Below are 21587 nucleotides of genomic sequence, written 5' to 3' on the forward strand. Positions count from 1 at the left end.
CAACCTTTACCCTGCCCTGCTCGACCATTCGACCGTGTTGGAATTGATCTTTACGGCCCCCTTCCAAGCACTCCGGACGGTAACCGGTGGATCATTGTTGCCGTAGACCACCTCACACGGTACGCCGAAACATCTGCGCTACCAGCGTCCACCGCGAAAGACGTCGCTTGCTTCCTTCTTCGCAACCTCATCTGCGACACGGTGCTCCACGTGAATTATTAAGTGACCGTGGGCGCGTCTTTCTCTCCAATGTCATCGCGGCCCTGCTAAAGGAGTGCAACATCGTTCATCGCACCGCTTCCGCCTACCATCCACAAACTAACGGCATGACGGAACGTTTCAATCGTACGCTTGGCGACATGCTTGCCATGTATGTGTCTGGCGATCACTCCAATTGGGACCGGGTTCTTCCTTTTGTCACTTACGCCTATAACTCTGCCCCGCAAACTACCACCGGCTTCTCTCCTTTCTTCTCTATGGCCGAGAACCTTCCTGCCTCTTGGACACCATTCTCACCTACCGTCCTGACGCTTCTGAAGAGACACCTGTTTCAGAAGCAGCTGCTTATGCTGAAGAATGTCGCCAACTAGCTCGCTCGTTCACCACCCAAGATCAGTGGCGCCAAAAATCTCGCCATGACGCATCCGCTCCTAGTGCCCGCTATTCTCCCGGAATGCTTGTATGGCTTCGGGTCCCGGCTACTTCCCCCGGCCAATCCACTAAGTTTTTGTCCAACTACCACGGTCCCTACCGCGTACTGCAGCAAGCATCACCTGTGAACTATGTCGTCGAGCCGCTCGCGCCGTCTTCTGATCGCCGTTGCCGAGGGCGCGAAATAGTTCATGTAGCACGGCTTAAACCGTGTTACGACCCGCCGATGCTGTCTTTTCCCTAGGTCGCCAGGATGGCTTCTTTCTGTGCGGGGGGTTATTGTACTGGAGATTATCGGTACTGGCACGGGTAAAGTGTGAAAGAGGAAGTCGACGAACTAGGAGTGCGCGCTCGATCGGTGTCCAGCTGAGACTGCTCCGTCTTCTTGTACATCAGTCAGACGCCCTGTGGACTTGCAAGAACATCCCGTGACAATATATATATATATATATATATATATATATATATATATACCCTTTGCTAACAATTTCTCTTAGCGGGGCCTCTGTATCAACCAAAAAATTCACAGGCCTGCGCGGCACACGCAGTACACAGCGTAAGCTGGTGGAGTGTGTTGGAACTTCGTCTTTCATACGCCTATAGCAGACGATCGTTCATCATCGTTTTGCGCCTCACGAGCTCCGTTCGCTCGAGGGCATGAAACCATTCTTTTCATAATTCTCTGTTCCATTAAAAGAAGAGTACGCGCGTAAGATGTGCCGTCTCTGTTTCATCAAGACAGTGTGGTAGCCGGCGGACCTTGAGGTCCAATAACATGGTGCCGAAACCCGAAATCGAACCAGCGACCTTTAGATTCACAGTATCGCGCTGCGGTACCTGTGCATTTGGCGAAGAGTTCCCGGCTGCCAACTGGCTCATAGAACGGCTACTCCGACGAAGCAAGTGCCTACGCTCGCAATTGGACGACATCCTCGTAGAAGCGGAAGGCATTCTACGAGAACAGCAAGAGCCATCAACATCACAGGTCAGCGTTTTACATGACCGTATTAACGGACTCTACCTGCAGATAGCGAAAAAAGATGAGAACATTTTAAACGAGACGCCTGACGATCTAGTCGAGAGTGAGACGTTAGACGCGTGCAAATCTGGAGACAAGGTTGTGACAATGACATCAAAACTTCGTTTCGAGCTTAAAAACAGCCGTACGTCCCAAGCTTCGCAGCAGACGAAGCAGTCCAACTTCAGTCTGTGTCAAGTCTAGACTGCTGCAGTTGGAACTGACGAAATTCGATGGCAACCGAAAGATGGCACTGACGTTGGAACTGACGAAACCGATGGCAACCGAACAGTTTTCGACGGCAGTGCGCAGTAAGGAAGAGCTCAGCACGGCTGACAAGTTCAATTACCTGAGCACCCTACTCCGTGGAGCAGCCACTTCGGCCATATATGGACTCCAGGCAACGGAAGAGTGCTATAAGGACGTGATAGATATTCTCAAGAAACGCTTCGGAGATGAAACTATAATAGTTCAAGAGCACCTTCGAAGCCTTTTCGATTTGAGACCTATCTCGTCGTCTTCGAACATCACGCAACTTCGAGATCTCTATGACCGAGTACAGGTGCATATAAGGAGCCTCCAAGCTCTTGGAACGAGCCCTTCAACGTACTGTTCCATGTTACGGGAGATTCTTTTACGAGTCTTACCGTCAGATTTAGCGCTCAAATTTCATGAACTTTACAAGCCGACGAAAGCGTCCACAGCGGCATCAACGAATGAAGCGGAAGTTGACTCAGAGCACCGCATGACGAAAGCAGCGAATGAGTTACAAAGTATTCTGGCGTACTTCGATCATCAACTTCAGTGCCGAGAAGCTGTGACAACATATACGTCTGCGAAAACTAGAGAGACATCGTGAACTGTTCAACATTGCAACGTGTCATCAACAGCGGCTCTACAAAATGTGTTGGAGAAGCCTGACCTGTGCCTGTTTTGCAAATCATCTAGGCATAGTGCTGAAGTCTGCGACAACAAAGAAGTGAACCTGAACTACAGGAAGCAGATTCTCACCAAGGTCGGACGATGTTTTCAATGTCTAAAACAAGGTCATATGGCAAGAGACTGTAGAGGAAGACGGAGATGTGATAGATGTTCTCGACGTCATGTCACCTCCATGTGTAACCCGGACTTCAAGAAGGAAGAGAATGAGGTTTTTGAGACAGCAGTTAACCTTCTTTCTCAAAAAGCGAGCCCAGTTATATTATTGCAGTGCTTGACGGCGAGAGTGGCAGGCACGGCATCTTCAAAGCACAACAGGATAATCTTCGACGGCGGAAGCCAGCGCAGCTTTATTACAGTAGATGCCTCACGCACACTCGGCTGTCAGTTTCTGGAAGAGGAAACGCTGAATGTAGGAGTTTTCGGAGGACCGAAGACTCGGCAAACAATGAGAAGAGTTCGCATGATCGTCTGCCCAGAAAAGACAGATAAACCCATTGTAGAAACTTCTTCCTCGCTCACCTGCTATAATCATCGTCACCGTGATTGTTGTTCCATAAAAACGCCATGTTTGCTCATCGACCGCTCTTCCTGTGTGGTCCTTCGCGGGTTTCTACAAAACCCATTGAAATCGAAGCCTTAGAAGTGGAAGGACATCTGTAGCGAGCACATTCCCATTCCAGATGAAGAAGTTATCAAGAAGATGGAAGAAACTGTATTGAATGTACGAGCCCTCTCTTTAGGTGGAGATAACGTAAATTTGTAGATATACTTATAGTTTCAGACTACTACTGGCCACTTGTGACTGGCGACGGGAAAATCGTGTGGACGAAATGTAAAGATCTGATAGCTGTGCACACTAAATTAGGATGGACTGTGCAAGGACCACTTGCTTTCCCAGGCAGCATTGTTCACTGTTCCAGCGTCATTGTGCTCCGAACCTGCGTAGAAGAGGACACTGTCTCGGAGGTTCTCTCGCGATTTTGGGACCTGTAAAGTCTAGGTGTCAGAGCTGATGAGGAAAACCTGCTTGATAGTGAGCTGACGCTACAAGAATTCGAGAAAAATATAACTAAAAGGGACGGTCGTTATCAAGTTCGACTTCCTTGGAAGAAAACGGTGCAATTGGCAGACAATTTCTCTGTGGCCACTAAACATCTTGGAAACTTGATGCGCAAACTCAGCAAGGACCGCAGCTTATTTCAAATGTACGACAAGACCATTCGTGGAATATCTGAAAGAAGGATCAGCAGAAAGAGTTCCGTATTGAAGTCCCACAAGCAAATTTCGAGTGTACTACAAGCCACATCGAACGGTGATCAAGGAAGACCGGACTACAACAATGATTCGCATCGTTTTCGATGCATCCTCCCTTGAACGAGGAGCGAATTCATTGAATGAAAATTTGGAATCCGGGCCGGAGCTTAAACCCAGACGTAGCCCCATTACTTCTGCGTTTCCGACGATACAAAGTTGCTATAACAGCAGATGTTGAAAAGGCCTTCGTTGAAATAGGCCTGCATGAGGAGGACAGAGGTTCACTGAGGTTCCTCTGGTTTACAAGGCCTTCTCGGACAAACCAACCGCTACCAGAACAAGAAATCTGTTGGATGACCAGAGTGCCATTTGGAGCAACTTCAAGGCCTTCCCTTTTGATGGCCACGTTGCAACATCATTTTCGGTGTGCCGAGGATACCGGATTGGCAACTCTACTTCTTCAGAAATCCATGCACATGGACGACCTTCTGATTGGAGCTGACACAATACAAGATGCCATTAGGATGCATGAAGAACTTCAAGACGCAGAATTCTCTGATTCGTATCGAGCAAAGGCACATTTCAGCGACGAACTGACGTGCCTTTCGGAAAACAAGCCTATTCCCTTGCTGAGCCAGATTGAACGCGTACGACTTTCCTTCGACAAGGACAGATTATTTCGTGTACAAGGTCGTGCTCACAGTAAAAACGAGAACTATGGAAATCAGAATCTGATTCTTTTGCCGAAAGCCACTCACTTTACAACGCTGAGTATCCGAAAAGCACATATGAAGTTTCTCCATGGCGGCGTTCGAAATACCCTGATTGAGATTCCACAGGCAGACAGCTAGTCTAGAAAACCATATGTCGCTGCCTGGTATGTCAGCGGCTGCAAGCAAAGATAGTACAGCAAGAAACACCTCCTTTACCAGAAGAGATTCACAAAAGCACAACCTTTTTTGGTCACAGGAGTTGACTTTGCTGGACAATCCTCCGTCAAGAGTTAGTCGAAGCCATGACTGCCGAAAAGTGCATATTTGCTTTCGGTATATTTATTTCACGAAGAGGAATATGCAAGGTCATATACAGCGACAATGCCCGCACTTTTGTGAAGAGGTCCGATATATTGGGGAACTACATAACGGACGTGATGCAAAGGGCCCCTCCTGTTCACTACTTTTGCCGGGCGGATCCGAAGTCAGACGCCCTGTTCAACTGCTGTATACCCGTTGGAAATTGAATAACGCCATCTGGGGGGGGGGGGGGGGGGGGCGCGGGCAGATGTTGGAACTTCGTCTTTCATACGCCTAGCAGACGATCGTTCATCCTCATCGTTTTGCGCCTCACGAGCTTCGCTCGCTCGAGGCCATTCTTTTCCATGAAACCATTCTTTTCATAATTCGCAGTTCCATTAAAAGAAGAGTACGCGCTTAAGATGTGTCGTCTCTGTTTCATCAAGACAGTGTGGTAGCCGGCGGACCTTGAGGTCCCATAACAGAGCGGCTCAAGAGCAGCTCCAATTTAGGCACCACGCAGCATCCGACTCCCGCGAAGCGGGCCTGGGTTCGAGCCCGGCAGGGACCAGGTACTTTTCTCGCATTTGAGGCGATAGCGGTTACGGTCACCAGCGGCTGCCGCGGAGGCGGCGGCGGCGAGCACCATCGTTGACCAAAACGGGTATTGGAATGAGCCAATAACAGCTTACGCTGTAAAATTGCAGTTATGGGCGGCGGTGTCTGTATGCTACTAGAATAGTCCAACTTGCCGAACCGCTGAGGCCGACGAAAACGCCTGGAGAACGTTGGGAGCGATTGGCGACGAATCTGTTTCATTAGGGCGGTGGAAAGTTCTCTCTAGTGGTGGACTGCGACTCTTATTACCAGGAAGGCATCGCTGTCCGGTCCACCTCTGCCTACACCGTAGTAGTGGCCACGAAGATTGTCTTTGCATGAAACAGACTTGCCGGACACTGGGCATTGTGACAACGGGAATCAGTTTGCGTGCAAAGTCTTTCAGGGCTTTGCCAATAGCTACAGGTTAAGCATGCCACAAGCAGTCCTCGCATTCCCCAGTCTAATGGCGAAGCGTAGTGAATGGTTCCTGGCGTTCCGGGCGTTGGTGGCCTACCGGAACACCCATTAAATGTCTAGCTGCAGTCACGCTCAAATTCATATGAGTCGCCCACTTAGAATCCGTATCGTAGTTCCCACAGCAATTTTAGCTTGTGGGCCAGCAACACGGCGCAAAAGCATCGTCAGGTACAAAACTTCTGCAGACACTGCGCTGCTCATGACCTTCGAACCCTTGCAGAAGAAGTTTTGGTTCAACAAGCCAGGACAGGGGTCATTGTCCTCCTTCCAGTCCAGAGCCACGGTCATACGTTGTGCAGACGTCCGTGGTAGTGCTGGTTGAAAATTGCTGACACCTCGACCCATGCACCAGCCAGCCGACGTCACGTGTATCTGCGCCTGGCAGTGCCAGTGCCAATGTCAGTGTCAATGCCGATGACAGTACTGCAGCTGACAGTACTGCAGTACTGACAGTACCGATGACAGTACTGCAACGCGGGAAGCAAATGCCAGCACCACAGCCGGTGCAGTTATCGCACGACTGTGATGAGAGTGGTGGCCCACCAGCAAAACCTGTACCTTTAGGGTGAGGGTCACCGTGGGGACGCTGCACTCTTCTCGGGTAGTTAGTTAAGACGCCCGGCAGACTAGACATCTGCTACGTTGTTCCATATTTACGGCTTCTGTTTTCTTTCTCTTTCAGACTGTCGATGTGTGCTTCTTTAGTTTGTTTGGTTAAGAAAATAAATATCGTGGGCTTTGCGTTCTTACAAACCCAATCTCCTAAAAAGTGCGGTTGTCGAGGGTGCCATAGACATAACCTAAATGACATGATGGTGGCGCCTTGCAAATGTATACCGGGTGCTTGGTAACCTTGGTTACCTGCCAAAGCCACCTAACTGTGGCTAAGTAATTAACTTATTAGTTCATTACTTTACGACACATATTGCAATTTACGAAGTGTAGCTGGTGAGTTTGCAAGACACATCCACTGGAAATTATATTCCAGGATGAGACCAGTTTCAAGATATGAGGAGTATTTTTTTCTAAAGAGCCAAATCCAGAAAACTAAACTAGGCTAAATTTCACGGAAACATAAAGTACACGTAGGTGTCTTTTATTTTAATAATGATCGTAATCAAAAGAGGTTAATTCCTGATTGTAACGTGGACACTAAAAACAGTTTCGAAAAAAATGAGCCAAGTGTTGCACTTGCTTGAACCAAAGTGAGCCAGATCCCTTCAAGCAGTGCTGCGTGAACGCCTCCGGACCGAAACAACCAACATGGCCGCATGTAGCCTGCTTCACGTGCGCTAGTTGCCTTGTTATTGTGTTTTTGGTGAAAGACGGTACATTTCAAATGGAAGACGACGGAAATGAAGAGATTGGGCACCGGTCTATTATTAGAATAAGAAGTGATCCCAAACAGAGGATGCAACGGACGAAGACAGATTGGGGATGTTAATTTTATCCCAAAGTATTGCGATATTGCTCATGCGCTGATATTTAGTATTTTTTGGGCAGTCAATGCAAGCGCAAATAAAATGGTTCAATCAAAATGAGTGAATTACTGGGTTACATATCCATGAGAGCCGAATGAAAACTTTACTCCTGAACTACGACGATAACAGGCTATATATATTTTAACTGCAATATAGCTTTGAGGTATTTTGGTGACATGAGAGTACTGACAAAAAATTGGTGGAGCAAGCTCGACCATATTGGCAGAAGCAAGATGCGTTTTTCGCGGGCCTGTTTATTGTGGACTTGGCCCTTTTAGGAAAAAAAAACGCCTCATATAATTTCCCATATAGTGTGAGACCAAATACATGGGCGTTCCAGTTACTTTTGGGCTTTAATGTATAAAACAGCATTTTGGTAAATAGATTAAGTGGAACAACAGTGCACATTTACGGCGAGTTTGATGGTGCATATCTCCAAAGTGGTGTCATTCTAGAAATTCATTCCGCGCATTCAGCAGCAGTGGTAACCTGCTGTATTAGCCAGGTGCTAAAAGGTTATTCATATTTGCAGGTTAGTTCAACCGCTCTGTACTCACATTTATTTACACCCATGATTGCCGCTGCTGCTGAGTATTGTATTTTGTCTTACAGGCTAAGGGATTGTCCGCCACAATTCAATTTTTCTCTAATTACCTGCTCCCGGTGCGCCGCTGCCGAACATAGCTGACATATTTCTTGCGGTGTTTCTGTAAACTGCGCCTTATGGCAATGTCAAAACACAAAGACCTTCTGAAACATTTTGACGAATTCTACAGGGAACTGCGTCTTGAAATTCGTTCTCTCAAGGATAGTGTAATGTAATGCTCCGTTACTAGTGACAGTGTCTCCGAGATTCAAAAGGATTTTAGCGAGCTAAAGCTGGATATGAAGAAGCTCGTATCAAAGAACACGCAACTTGAACAGGAAAATCGGAGACTGCATGCTCGGATAGACGAGCTAGAGGAGTACCAGACACTAAACAGCATTGAAATAAAAGGTATGCCTGATGGGGGCTGCGATGAAACGGCAGCTATCAAGGCTATCGGCCATAAACTAGGTGAAGTTATTGATGACTCAGACATCGATATTTGTCACAGAGTTGAAGCCCCAAACAGTGGGTCAATAACCTTATTGTGCGCTTTACGCATCGTTCCAAGTGCAAGGCTGTTTTGACAAAAGCCCGGAAAGAGCGACTGACAACTCTGTCACTTGAGTACGAAGGCGACTCAAGGCCCGTGTTCGTAAACGAACACCTAACACGGAAGAATAAACGACTGCTAGGGGCTGCAATTTCCCACAAAGAAGTGTTGATGGAAGTATGTCTGAAGCAGTAACGGTAAAGGTTATTGCACGCCGAGGTTATTCAACGCCTGTATTGCGCATTGTGTCCATGACAGATGTAGATCGCGTGACTGCAGGCAGTCCGCTCAAAGAAAGTGATAATTGAAATGCATGAACTGCTCGTTTTTTTCTAAAGCATGTGTATTCTTGCGTCGATAATGTCTAGTGTAGACGCTGGAGGATACATGATTCCTGATCAGATAAAAGCGCACCTCGGTTCTGAGTTCTTATTTTCCCGCTCCGTGAAGTGTTTTCACATCAACGCTCGCTCAATGTGCAACAAGTTGGATGAGCTTACTGTGTTGATAACCCGCTTTGGCTTTCACTTCCATGTCCTGATGATATCTGAAACGTGGTATGTAGTTGATAACGTGTTAGCGCTCCCAATGTACCAGTCGTATTTTATTAACCATCCAATTGGGCGTAGATGTGGCGGCGTTTCGCTTATTGTCCTTTCTGCTATTGAATGCCAAATAATTCCAGAGTTCTCTTTCGTATCTTACAGTTGCAAGGTGCTCTCGCTTCTCAGCAACCGCCCTGTATTTTTCGTTCTCTATTGTTCCCAAATAACAATGCATCAGAATTCTTGAAATACTCAGTCTTTTCACTTTGCCAATGAAAATAAGTGCTCTCTTTTTGTCGTGGAGATTTTAATATTGATATGTTTAGTGGCAGCACACCGCGATCCGACTTTTATATTATTGTATCTTCTAATAGGTGCTCCCGCGTTAATAAATCCCCGACTCACATTACACTGCAGTCAGCAACGCTTCTTGACACATTTGTACCGATTTTTGAGTTGTCGCTAACGGCATCGGGTGTAGTTTGCTGTTACATGAGCGATCATATGGGAATATATTTATGCGCATTGAAACATACAACTAAGGCCTTACAAAGATGTCATCGTTATTGTCAAGTAATAACTCAAAGAAATCTTGAAACATTTCGGGTTGCGGTGCCAAATGTGCCATGGGACGACGTGTACTGCGCAGGTGACGCACGTCCTGCGCACGAGGTTTTTATAAGGAAGTTCAAAGATTTATACGTTCAGCACTTTCCAGGTAAGCAAATCTCCAGACATAAGAGAATTAGAAAGCCCTGGAGCAACCTGTCCTTACTTGATCGGCTTTACAAAACTTTTGTCCAAACTAAAGACTTGACTGCTTTGTCATCTTTAGGTTCATGTACAATTCGTACATGAACCTAAAGGTGGCCAAGACGCAGTATTCTACAGCCATATTTCAACGTAGCTTCGGTCACAGTGACGTTCTCTGGAGGCAACTAAACCCGCCGTGTTTGCTCAGTGGTTTATGGTGTTGGCTGCTCAGCACAAGGTCGCGGGATGGAATCCCGGCCACGGCGGCCGCATTTCGATGGGGGCAAAATTCAGAAAACACCCGTGTACTTAGATTTAGGGCGAGGTCGCGGGATCGAATCCCGGCCACGGCGGCCGCATTTCGATGGGGGCGAAATGCGAAAACACCCGTGTACTTAGATTTAGGTGCACGTTAAAGAACCCCAGGTGGTCCAAATTTCCGGAGTCCCCCACTACGGCGTGCCTCATAATCAGAACTGGTTTTGGCACGTAAAACCCCATAATTTAATTTTTTTTTAGATTTAGGGGCAGGGTAAAGAACCCCAGGTATCCCAAATTAATCCGAATCCCCCACTACGGCGTGCCTCATAATCAGATAGTGGTTCCGGCACGTAAAACCCCATAATTTTTTCTGGAGGCAACTAGCCCCTCTTTTTAACAATTGCAGTAATGTGGAACACCCGATAGCATTGACTTCAATGGAAGCGAAATGAGCGGCCCCTCGCTGGCAGATGCCTCCAACAGTTCCTTCCTCGTTCATTCTCAGCCTAGTTGCAGCTTAGAGGCATTGCAATTTATATATTCAAGCAGTCCTGATAGTGCTTTTTTTTCTCCTATAGATAGTATGGAAGTTGTAACTGCATTTCACGGCCTCAAAACCAGGACGTCTTGTGATACAGATGCCTTTCAGATTTTGCCCGTCAAATGTGTTATAGACCTAAGAGCACCTTTGTTGACTCATGGTTTTAACCTTTGTTTCACGACAGCCACTTTTCCCACTCAAATGCCAGTCGCAAAGGTCATTCCAATCTTTAATAAAGGTGACAGAAATAACTTTGCTAATTAAAGGCCAATACTTTTTCTTCCTGTTTTATGAAACGGCTTCGAGAAGATCATTTTAACTCGTCATTGCCGTTATGTAGAGCGACAGACTACTTTTACTCCAGATCAAAATCGCTTAAGAAATAACAGATTACGGAAACTGCACTTCTTGTACAAAAAGAATGTATCATAAACGTTTCAACAAAAAACATGGTATTATCCCTGTTCCTTGATTTTAAGAAGGCTTTTGGCACCATAAGTCATCACGTACTTCTTGCCAAGGTTCAAACTATGGAATCAGAGGACGTGCTCTCGAAGTTGTAGGTTCTTATCTGTCACAGCGCTGTCAGTACGTTAGCGTCAATGGTCAGTCATCACAATTGGTTACGAATTACGTCAGGGGTACTGCAGGAGAGTATACTGGGGCCTTTTTTGTTTAATTTATATATGAATGATGTAAATCTTTACACTGATGCCTATTATGTTATATATGCCAATGGCACCAGTGTATTTTTGCTGTTAAGGATCCTCATTAATTAATTATAAAAGCTAATGAAGTGCTTGTCATGCTATAGCGTTGGTCGCATAATAATGCTTTACTGTGGCGAAAACAAAAGCTGTGATCTCTCGTCCGAAAGATAAAAAAAGAGTACTGTGTTCTGAGTCTGAGATTTCATTCCAAAGACATAAAATTTGTGCCAGCTTTCAAAACACTCGGTGGTTGGTTTACGGAGAAGTTGCTCTTTGATGCGCATGTCAATCACGTTTGCTTAGCCGCCTTTCGTTTATTTATTTATTTATTTATTTATTTATTTATTTATTTCAAAATACTGCAGGCCAATCTAGGCCCATGCAGGAGGGGTATCACATGTTTACAAAGCAAAAAAAAAACATCGACGAAATTCATACAGATCATGAAGAGAGGAAAAAAAATAATATATACATAAACGTTACACATCAATGAGCACCATGTGGCCGTGAAAACAATTATAAATATTCCAACTTTAGGGAAAACAATCGTAGAGTTCACGACAAGAAAGAAAGAAATAGAAAAAAAAAGCAAGAAGAAAACAAAAGAAAAGCGCTTCACATTATGACGGTAATGCGTCGAATCAGTCACTGTTCTGTAGCATATATAGTGGCAAAGCGCCCCAGTCTGTAATCGTTTCTGGAAAAAATGAAAACTTGAATGTGTTAGTACGTGTTCTAAATGGTGTTATCGATTCAGCATGACGATTTCGAGTCAGTCGTGACATCAGAGGTTGGATGTATGGAGCAGGGTCTAATGCGAGATTGTTGTTTCTCAAGTGAAAAAGAAACTTAAGTCTCAGAATTTTGCGACGGAGCTTCAGTTGCTCGATATTATTTTGTTGCATTATAAGAGTTGGGGAGTCCGTCATGCGGTACTTAGAAAAGATAAGCCGAATGAATTTACGTTGAATCATTTCTAGAGCATCAATGTTTTTATAACTGTGTGGGTCCCAAATAATACATGCGTATTCGAGGGCAGTTCTGATGATTGAATTATAGGCCAACAGCTTGACGGATGGAGGGGCTTGTCGAAGTTTATACCTGAGGAATCATAACTTATGGAAGGCGGATGCGCATATGTTAGGTACGTGGTTGTTCCAACTGAAATTCTTTGTTATTGTTACGCCAAGGTACCTATATTCGCTGACTTCATTGAGTAGGTGAGATGATAGCGTATATGGAAACGATGAGTAATTATTCTTTCCGGTTGCATTCATGTACACTGTTTTTTCGTAGTTTAGCTTCATACACCATTGGTTGCACCATTTATAAACGTTACTCATGCATTTATTTAGAAGCACCTGATCGTCTACGCTATCAGTTTTCTTAAACATAACACAGTCGTCAGCGAATAGCCTTATTTCGACAGGTTCAGGGATAACAATACCAATGTCATTCTATATATTAAAAAAGCAATGGTCTTTAAACACTTCCCCGAGGAACACCTGATGTAACAGGAAGTTTGGACGAGCAGTCACCGTTTATATTAACGAACTGTCTGCGATTAAATAAGTAAGCGGAAACCCAATCCACAATAAAACTTGGAAGGCCGATATTTTTAAGTTTGAAAATAAGTTTAGCGTGAGGAACTAAATCAAAGGCTTTCTTGAAGTCCCAAAAAATAACATCAATTTGCCCAAAGTTATCTAGAATAGATGCGAAAGTATGTATGACTGAAACCAATTGAATAACAGTTGAAAAACCCTTCCTGAAACCATGTTGAAAAGGGGTTATTATATTCCTATTGTTTAGAAAGTGAGTGATATAGTTGGCTCTGATATGCTCAAGAATTTTGCAACAGGAAGAAGTGAGAGATATGGGACGATAATTTGAGACATTTGACTTAACCCCTGTTTTGAATAGTGGCACGATTTGCGCTGTTTTCCAATCGCTGGGAATGCTAGATGAACGAAGGGAAGCACGGAAGATGATCACAAGAAAACTGGCAACCATCTCGGCATATCGACGCAGAAACGCATTTTGGATATTATCAGGGCCTGATGAAGCTTTAGGTTTTAAATTGAGAAGCATAGACACCACGCCTGATAATGATACGATGTCGGAGTCAAGATGACATGACGTGGTATCGACGCATGCGCCATCGCAAGCCTTTGGAAAAACGCTCTGCAAGTAAACATTAAAATTCCCAGCGATGCTTTGCTTATCTGTAACGAGTGTGTCATTATGCATTGTTTGATTACTGCCCTCTTTTTTCCGACACAATTGGGACCAGAATTTTTCAGGGCGGTCTGGATAAAGTTTGGCAGCGTATATGTTGAAAATAGGTGTGTTTTGCACGGTTTACAGCTTGGTTGAATAGTGTCTGATTCGTTCGGATAGTGCTGTGGGAGGCACCGCACCGTCTTAACCGTTTTAGTTTTTTTTTTCTTGTGCAAAATGTCAAGCGTTATTCATGGGTTCTCCTTCTCTTTTTTTTCGTTTTATTTGGCACAAAGCTATCTATGCAGTAGCAACATAACTATTTAAATTTCTCTCGTACCTCTGAGACATCAGGCCCACCAAAACTGCTCAGGTTGAGATCAAGGTAGTCTAAAATACATTCATCTTCCGCACGAAAAAAAGTTTGTAACAGTCACTGGTTTTATAGGAGCACTATTTCGTGCTTTTAGAGGGCTTGAGAACTTCACCATATAGTGATCTGAAAGACCTTGTTGGACTGACACAGAAAAAGTTTCCATACATCGGCTTACAAAAACAAGATCTAATATTGAGGACGAGCTGCCTTGAATGCGAGTAGGTTGCTTAACCACTTGCTGCAGGTTCCTACATAACATTAGGTCTAGTACACTCTGAACATGCACGCTATGCTCACGAGAAGCAAAGGATCGTTCCAATCAACACCAGGAAGGTTGAAATTGCCAGAAATAATTTTTTCTCCTGTGTGATATTCAACATGTGTTCGTATAGATCATGCAAAAACTGCCGGGGTGGATCGGGAGTACGGTACATGACGAGTAGTAATAAAGAAAAGCCCTAGCATGACAACTTTAAAGAAATACTTTCATGATTGTCGATTTGTCTTGGAAGAGTTGCTGGAATGTTATGTTTATTCAAGACGGCGACGCCATCCCCTCTTGAATTCCTATCCCGCCTAAAAATTTGGTACGAAGGTGGAAAGATGCTGTTGTCATGAATGTCATCACGGAGCCAAGTTTCCGTGATCACGAAGACATGAGGGCTGGATCCCAGAATGATGGCTTCAAGCTGATGACTTCTATTTACAACACTGCGCGTGTTTATATTTAACAGACGCAGCTCTTCATCACATGAAGTTTCCTTTCAATTTTTGCTGGAGGTTCTTTGACGACTAACCAGCTCTACTTTCGAATTCGCGTCATCATCCCTTGCGTATAGGTCATTGTCTATGCGCAGTTTATCATGCAGAAGAGTCACTTTCTTGCCCTGTTGCTTTTCTATTTCGCGCTTTTTCATAACAGCTTGCGTTTTCTTAGTGTGTCCGCCGAATAATCATTCTGAATGGAAGTTGTTGTTCCCTTGAGCACTAGTGATATGCGCCGCGCACTGAAAGCGGGACACTCCAATATCAGGTGCTGGATTGTCTCGCAGCAACCGCAAGACGTACACGATAGACTGTCCACACGTCCTTGTCTGTATAAACGTTCGCACACGTTCACACAGCCAACCCTTAGCTTCAGGAGTTGCGCTCGAGTGCGACGAGGCATACCTTGACCGCGACCACGGGGCAGGAACGTTCCATTTGCGATGCGCTGGTCTGAGTGCTGTTTGAGTAAGTGGTGACGAATCAGCAGACGAGCGTCATCAAGCTTGCACAAAATTTCAGGGCAAGCACAGTCGTTATGAGTGCAAGTTCAGGCCAGCTGATCAGCCTCTTCATTTCCGGCGATTCATACGTGTGAAGCTATCCATTGGGCAACGAGAGATACCCCACATGATGAAATTTTGTTGGCAGAGTTAGAGTTTGTGAGTGCTGACGCTGGCTAAGACTCCCAGGTTTAGTTCCAGTTGTAAAACATAAGTACCCCAGAAACTGGATGGGGAAAAGGCGCCGCGGTAGCTCAATGGTCAGAGCACCGCACACGTAATGCGAACACGTGGGATTGTTCCCCACCTGCGGACAGTTGTTTTTTCATCCATTTTCATTCCCATTAATTTATCATTTCTTTAATTCATTGGTAAGCACAAGTAATTTTCCCCTATGTTGTCCTTGGTGTCACGTTTTGTTGGCTTCTCATACGGTATGATTAATGAAAATAGGGCCCCTCGGTTGCCTTTCTTCTGCTTCATATAAATACATATAACGAACGAGAACACAGGCCACCGAGGGACCCGATTTTTATTATTGAGTACAGTACAGAAAACACGCCTGAAGCCGTCCCCACCTCAATAGGTGATTAGGGCGCCACATGGGAAATGGCCGCCGTAGGAGCGGCCGAAACATCACTTTTTTTATGCTCACGAGGGTTTCAACGAGTATTCAGGGCACAGGCTCCTTTCCCAAGCGTATGACCACTGAAGAAAGCAGAACGCCAGGGCAGGGTACGCGTGTGCCCATTTCAACCAGTGGGTGTCCGGCGGCGGTGGGAATCGAACCCAAAACCTCCCGCAGCCGAGGCGGGCGCTCTAACACTAGGCCATGGCAATTGCTACTCCTATTGCCGTCGACAGTCATCGTGAGATGAGTTCAGCCATAATTTTCTTCGGTCTTTTTTTTTTAAAGTAAATTATGGTACACGCGGCGTCTTCATACTTCTCTGGTAGCACATACCTTTTCGACGACTTCAATAAAGCCTTAATCGACTGGTCCTGCTGATCATCCAGTTCATACGCTTTAATTTATTTAATTAATGTCGCCCTATATAGTTCGTTCCGCTAGTTAAGCAAATAACGCTGGGTAATAATGCTTTGAATTTAGGAGGAAGCTTTAGCTGGGGACCAACTTTAAAATACCGATATTCAAATATATTTAAAACGCAGAAGTGCTTTTAAGAGATGCCCACTGGACCGATTTGAATGAAATGTGTTTTCGCGACAAACAAATATAAACTGTAGTATTTTGATTTTCTTCAATTTTATTGAAAGCACATTCACATTTTTTTTGTCTGCGCAACGCACGATAAACGAGAAGAAAAAGGGAGATGAGGACACACGTAGCCCCATGTATGTCTGCGTCTCTCTCTTTGTGTATTGTCGGACGCTACGTATATGAAGACATTCTGTACCAGCTCGTATAAACGAAGGCACTGGTGGCGTAAACTTTGTTGACGTTAATAAACAAATGAGGATAGGCGACAGAATGCACTTCGTCATGCAGCCTTAAATTTATAATAAAGGAGGCCCCCCTTGTATTTATAATAAAAGGTGGCCCTCAGCATAGATAAGTGCCTACGCCGAGCAGCGGTGCGAATTGCACAAGCAAACTACATTTGTGCAATGTGTTCTTTTGTTGGGCTCCATCTCCGAGGTGGATGATATAATAAAATCAAAGTCGTATGTGAGACTCCAATACCTGTACTTCACTGCAAGCACTAGCGAAAAAAAGCGCAATTTAGGAAAGTGTTCTGTCAGCAGTACAAAACCCCAAACTTCGAGGACGACATGGATGTGCGAAAAATGCTACGTCTCCTTAAGCTTGCTCGGAAACAAGGGCCGTTTTACTGGCATATACCAAAAGTGAATGCTGGACCCTTATTGGCATGGAAATCACCCCGGGTGACCACAATGTAGTGCCTGCCTGAAAAGCGAAAAAAAAAGACGCTTTGTACTGAGGGCAGCATATCCTTACCAGATCTTTAGCATTTTAAAATAAAACCAAGTTTTACTCAAAAATAACCTCCTGTAGATGAAAGAGTTAACAGCGTTCCGCAGGATATAAAAAATAACAACAAACAAGGAGTAAGTAGGGTTGGCTAGTATGCTTTCTATAATTAGAGTACAATGGGAATTGGTTGTTGCACAAAGATGCATTTTCTCGCTTTCATTATCGTTTTTGTTAATGCGGCATTTCAAATCGACGCACTATTAGTTTTCTAAATTTGCTTTGCATCATTTGCGGATTGCTAACGGTAAGTCGAGCCAATCTAGTCAGCTTATAATTCCTTTATTAGATAGTTCATGACGCATCCGCCGCGTTGGTACAGTGCAACCGTTGTGAAGCTCAACAACAGGCTGCGGCTTGATTGCCGGCCGCGTTGACGATAATCAGACAGGAAAACGGGATGCAAACACGAGTCGTGTCCGTAGTTTCGGTGCATGATAAATACCCCAGGATCGTCACATTTTGGCACCACCACGAAGCCATCTATCCTTGTCTGAGCTGCAGCTGTTTCGGGCTCATAATAGGCGGGGGGTGGGGGAGAAAATTAGTGTGCCTCCTGCTAAGGCTAAGAGCGTAATCTTGAGTCGCTACTGGCACGTAAAAAGATTCGCTGACGTGGTTTTATTCAGAACTGCTTTCTTTTGTTCCAGAGTCAACCTAGCTCTAAGAAATTTTAGACCTTTCGCACAAGCATTCCAATGCTCAAATACGTCGTATATGAACCCACCTGATACAGAAAGGTGCACTTTATGGTGATAAAACAGGATAAGAGGACGATGGATGCTATAAGGCACAAGCAATTTGGATGAATTCTGTCAAAATATCTTATTTCACTACGGACATTCGTGTCTACAAAGTGTTTTGTCATTTTCATTCGCAATGAAATCAATAAATATAACCAGTGATTGTTGTCCTCTTATGTTTGTTTCTGAGGGGCGAAGTGGAGGGATGCTTAGCGTCATAACAAAAACGCACGTTAATTGGTGACGGGAATTATTCAGGGAAGGCAATGTGCGGTATTTCGGGGCACTCAATTTTGTATTTGTTCGAGTTGTCATTGAACATAGCTGTCGCTGAACAAGTTGGCGAGAGTTTAAGAGTGGCACATGGCCCAATGCATTCATGGTGCTGCTCACTAAAGTGTTGCCGTGACAACCGCTCATTGAAAAGTGGCACATACGCAGGGCATTTGTGGTGCTGCCTACTAATATGTCGGGTTCCAGTCCTTCACGAACTATTTGGCCTGGTTTCGATTGTGCAAAGAGTCAGAGAAATTTAAGGAATACTTTTCGTCATTCTACAGCGCCACCTTTCCAGTGACATACACCTCATTACCTAAGTTTGCGTCAAAGACGTTCATTCAAGCTGGGCACACGCCTACTAGTACATACCGACTTTTCGGCGTACAGACATATACGTGTGTGTCCACTGTCTTTTTTGTGTCCTGTGTCGGTAGCGCTGTTTTTCAAGTGACATCAAAGACTCATTTAGCACCAGCATGGCCGATTGGCACATACCGAGGGCTCCAAGTCGCCGTCAAAGAGTTTCTTCGAACAGCGGTGTCTACCCGGTTCCGCATCTACAATGACCCATGTCGCCGTGAAACGGTTTCGTTGAAAACAGGCGCACTTGTACGCATTGACACATACTCAGTGATATATCTTGGCCCGAAGATTAGTTTTAAACCCTGTTACGTCAGCAAAGCAGCCCGATCATCCGATAATTCAACCACGAATTACCTAGTGACCGCGGTAGGCGGGAAAACAGCTGTGTACAATCATAGATAGATAGATAGGTAGATAGCGCACGAAAAGTACGTGAAGCACAGAAAAGAATGCTCGTTCAATACTTTTTTAGTGTCCGACACTCCTCCTACTGCGCTCCTATACTTCACTAACTGCGCCTTTATCTCACCACCAACTCCCTCGGAAAGACACTGTCTTCCTGTGGGAGTTGGGGGTGAGATAAGGACAGATGTGCGCATACGAGGCCAGCCATCAACGATTAGATTGTTACGGCACAACAAAGAGTAGCGCCAGTCCGAAGACGATTTTATGTGTATATGTAGAATCGGTCTCGCCAACCATCTTGTTTATGTATCGTTGCCTCTCTTCTATATATTGTATATACACTTTATATGTGACTTCCGCATCGTACCAAATTGGTGGAGGGGCTGCGTGCCCACAAGAGATAACAAGCGAGCGCCGCATGGGTCGTCAACTCGCACTGGACAACATGATGGGAGAAATAGGACCCAAAATGGCGCAGCCCATATGTACGCCTACAACACCGATGGTTGTCCTGGCTCAGCCGCGGGATCCAGGAACGTTCTGCGGCACCGACCACCTCGACGCGAAAGACTGGATCGCCACGTATGAACGTGTAAATTCCTGCAACAAATGGGATTTGACGAATATGTTAGCTAACCTGGTGTTCTACCTACAAGGCATGCAAAGTGTTTGGTATGATAACCACGAGGAAGAACAATGACTGGGACACGTGCAAGCAGAAGCTGAGGGACTTGTTCGGCTGTCCCGCCGGGAGGAAGAGCGCCGCTAAGAGAGAGCTAGCGAACCGCGCGCAAACGTCCAGTGAATCATACGTATCTTACATTCAGGACGTGCTGGCTCTGTGCCGGATAGTCGACAGCGATATCACTGAGTCAGACAAGGTAGGACATGTAGTAAAGGGAATCGCTGACGATGCTTTCAACCTGCTCATGTGCAAAAATTGTGAAACCATACAGTACATCACAAAATAGTGTCAAAGCTTTGAGCAGGACACGCGCCATCGCATTGCAACGCCGTTCGCACGTCTGCCGGACACAGCTGCGACATCCTCTTGTGACGACAGGCTAGGAATGCCGCGACCATCATCGTCAAATGACCTGACGTGAATAGTGCGGCGAGAACTTGAAGCCATGGCTCCTGCAGCCCTTTTTTCCCGCCCCAGTGAGATGAACAACTTGCCTACAGTGTCATTTGTGGAGGCAATAATCCTCGAAGACCTTGATAATCTTGGAGTTCATTCCGTATGTGCCGTTGCCGCTCCACAGCTGTACAATGCTCCTTGTCCATCCACTGGTCAGCGGTATTCTGCACGCTACCGAAACCCGGCCGAGTGGCGAACCGCAGACGATCGGCCAATATGTTTTAATTGCTTGCCGGCGTATCGGTCACGTTGTTCGCCATTGTAATAACTGCACTATTAACGCCAGGTATTATCGCCCCGAACAGAGCAAGCGTCGTAACCAGCCGCTATTTGAACCGGAACAGCCACACAATGACGCTCGTACCCCACGGAACAGTACTGAAACCATTCACAGCGAGAAAGGACAAGAACACACAGCAAACATACACAGACAAGCGCTGACTATTAACAGTGCTGTGAATGGTTTCAGTACGGAATATGAAGTTGTCTAATGTACCGTCCTTTTTGAAGCCTTGTAACCACCCCTCGTTGTCGTTCCTACGTCACCAGACCCTTTCGCCACCTTCTCGTCGACGATCGTTCCTATCACCCCAGGCTCGTCGTCCACGGTCCCCGATGCCGCCCCGAATCCGGTCTCCGGAAAACTAAGCGTTGCAGCTCCCGGAGGTGATGCTGCATTGATGACTCGACTGAAAACCCCTCTGATCAATTTGCCGACCAAACAGAACTTTATAGACGTTGCAGTCGCTGGCGTCAGCGTCCTAGCACTCATTCACCCTCGTCCGCATATATCCGCGATGAGTGCGCAATTGCGCTGACGCCTAAACAAAGTTCTCACACGCGGTGCATCATGCACCCTGTGCGTCGCCGACGCAGGAACGCCTACCGTGCTTAGTGTGTACTCTGCTCGCACTAGCATCGCGGGGCGCCTAACCACTGTATTGTTTGCGTTTTGGAACAATGCCCCTACGAGGTTATACTCGGCTTAGACTTTTTATCGTACCATTGAACCTTCTTTGACTGCGCGTCTGGTGTCATTCAGCGTGAACTGCCCCACGGCTGTAAAGTCCACCAGTCACACGCCCACGGTTAGCTCTCGCTCTCCCGAGGACATCCGCCTGTCGCCTCAAGCCTCGACTTGCGTCACTGTATTGTCGTTTCCATCTGTTCTCGACGACGTCTATGTGCTATGTCGCACCGCTGACATACTGCTTGAAAAGAATTTGGCCGTTCCCCGTACCGTGCTCACTGGGCCTCTTTGATTATTCGCTCCTGACAGTCCCGGACTGCCCGAAGCAGTGCTTTCAGCCAATGAGCGTTGCGTATGCAGCTTCTCGGACAGTCCGTGACTGTCAGAGACGGATAATCGAAGAGGCCCACTATCACAGGCAAT

At 45.8% G+C, this 21587-nt stretch overlaps 1 long non-coding RNA gene across 1 annotated transcript; it reads left to right on the top strand.

The window, feature by feature from the left end:
* Positions 1–12341: 12341 nt before the first annotated feature.
* Positions 12342–18168, top strand: LOC125943001 (uncharacterized). The gene is made up of 2 exons (XR_007465477.1): positions 12342–12529; positions 17914–18168. It is a non-coding gene; the product is annotated as an uncharacterized LOC125943001 (long non-coding RNA).
* Positions 18169–21587: the final 3419 nt, after the last annotated feature.

Source organism: Dermacentor silvarum, chromosome 2 (genome assembly GCF_013339745.2).
Source record: "Dermacentor silvarum isolate Dsil-2018 chromosome 2, BIME_Dsil_1.4, whole genome shotgun sequence".
In the NCBI taxonomy this organism is placed as follows: Eukaryota; Metazoa; Arthropoda; class Arachnida; order Ixodida; family Ixodidae; genus Dermacentor; species Dermacentor silvarum.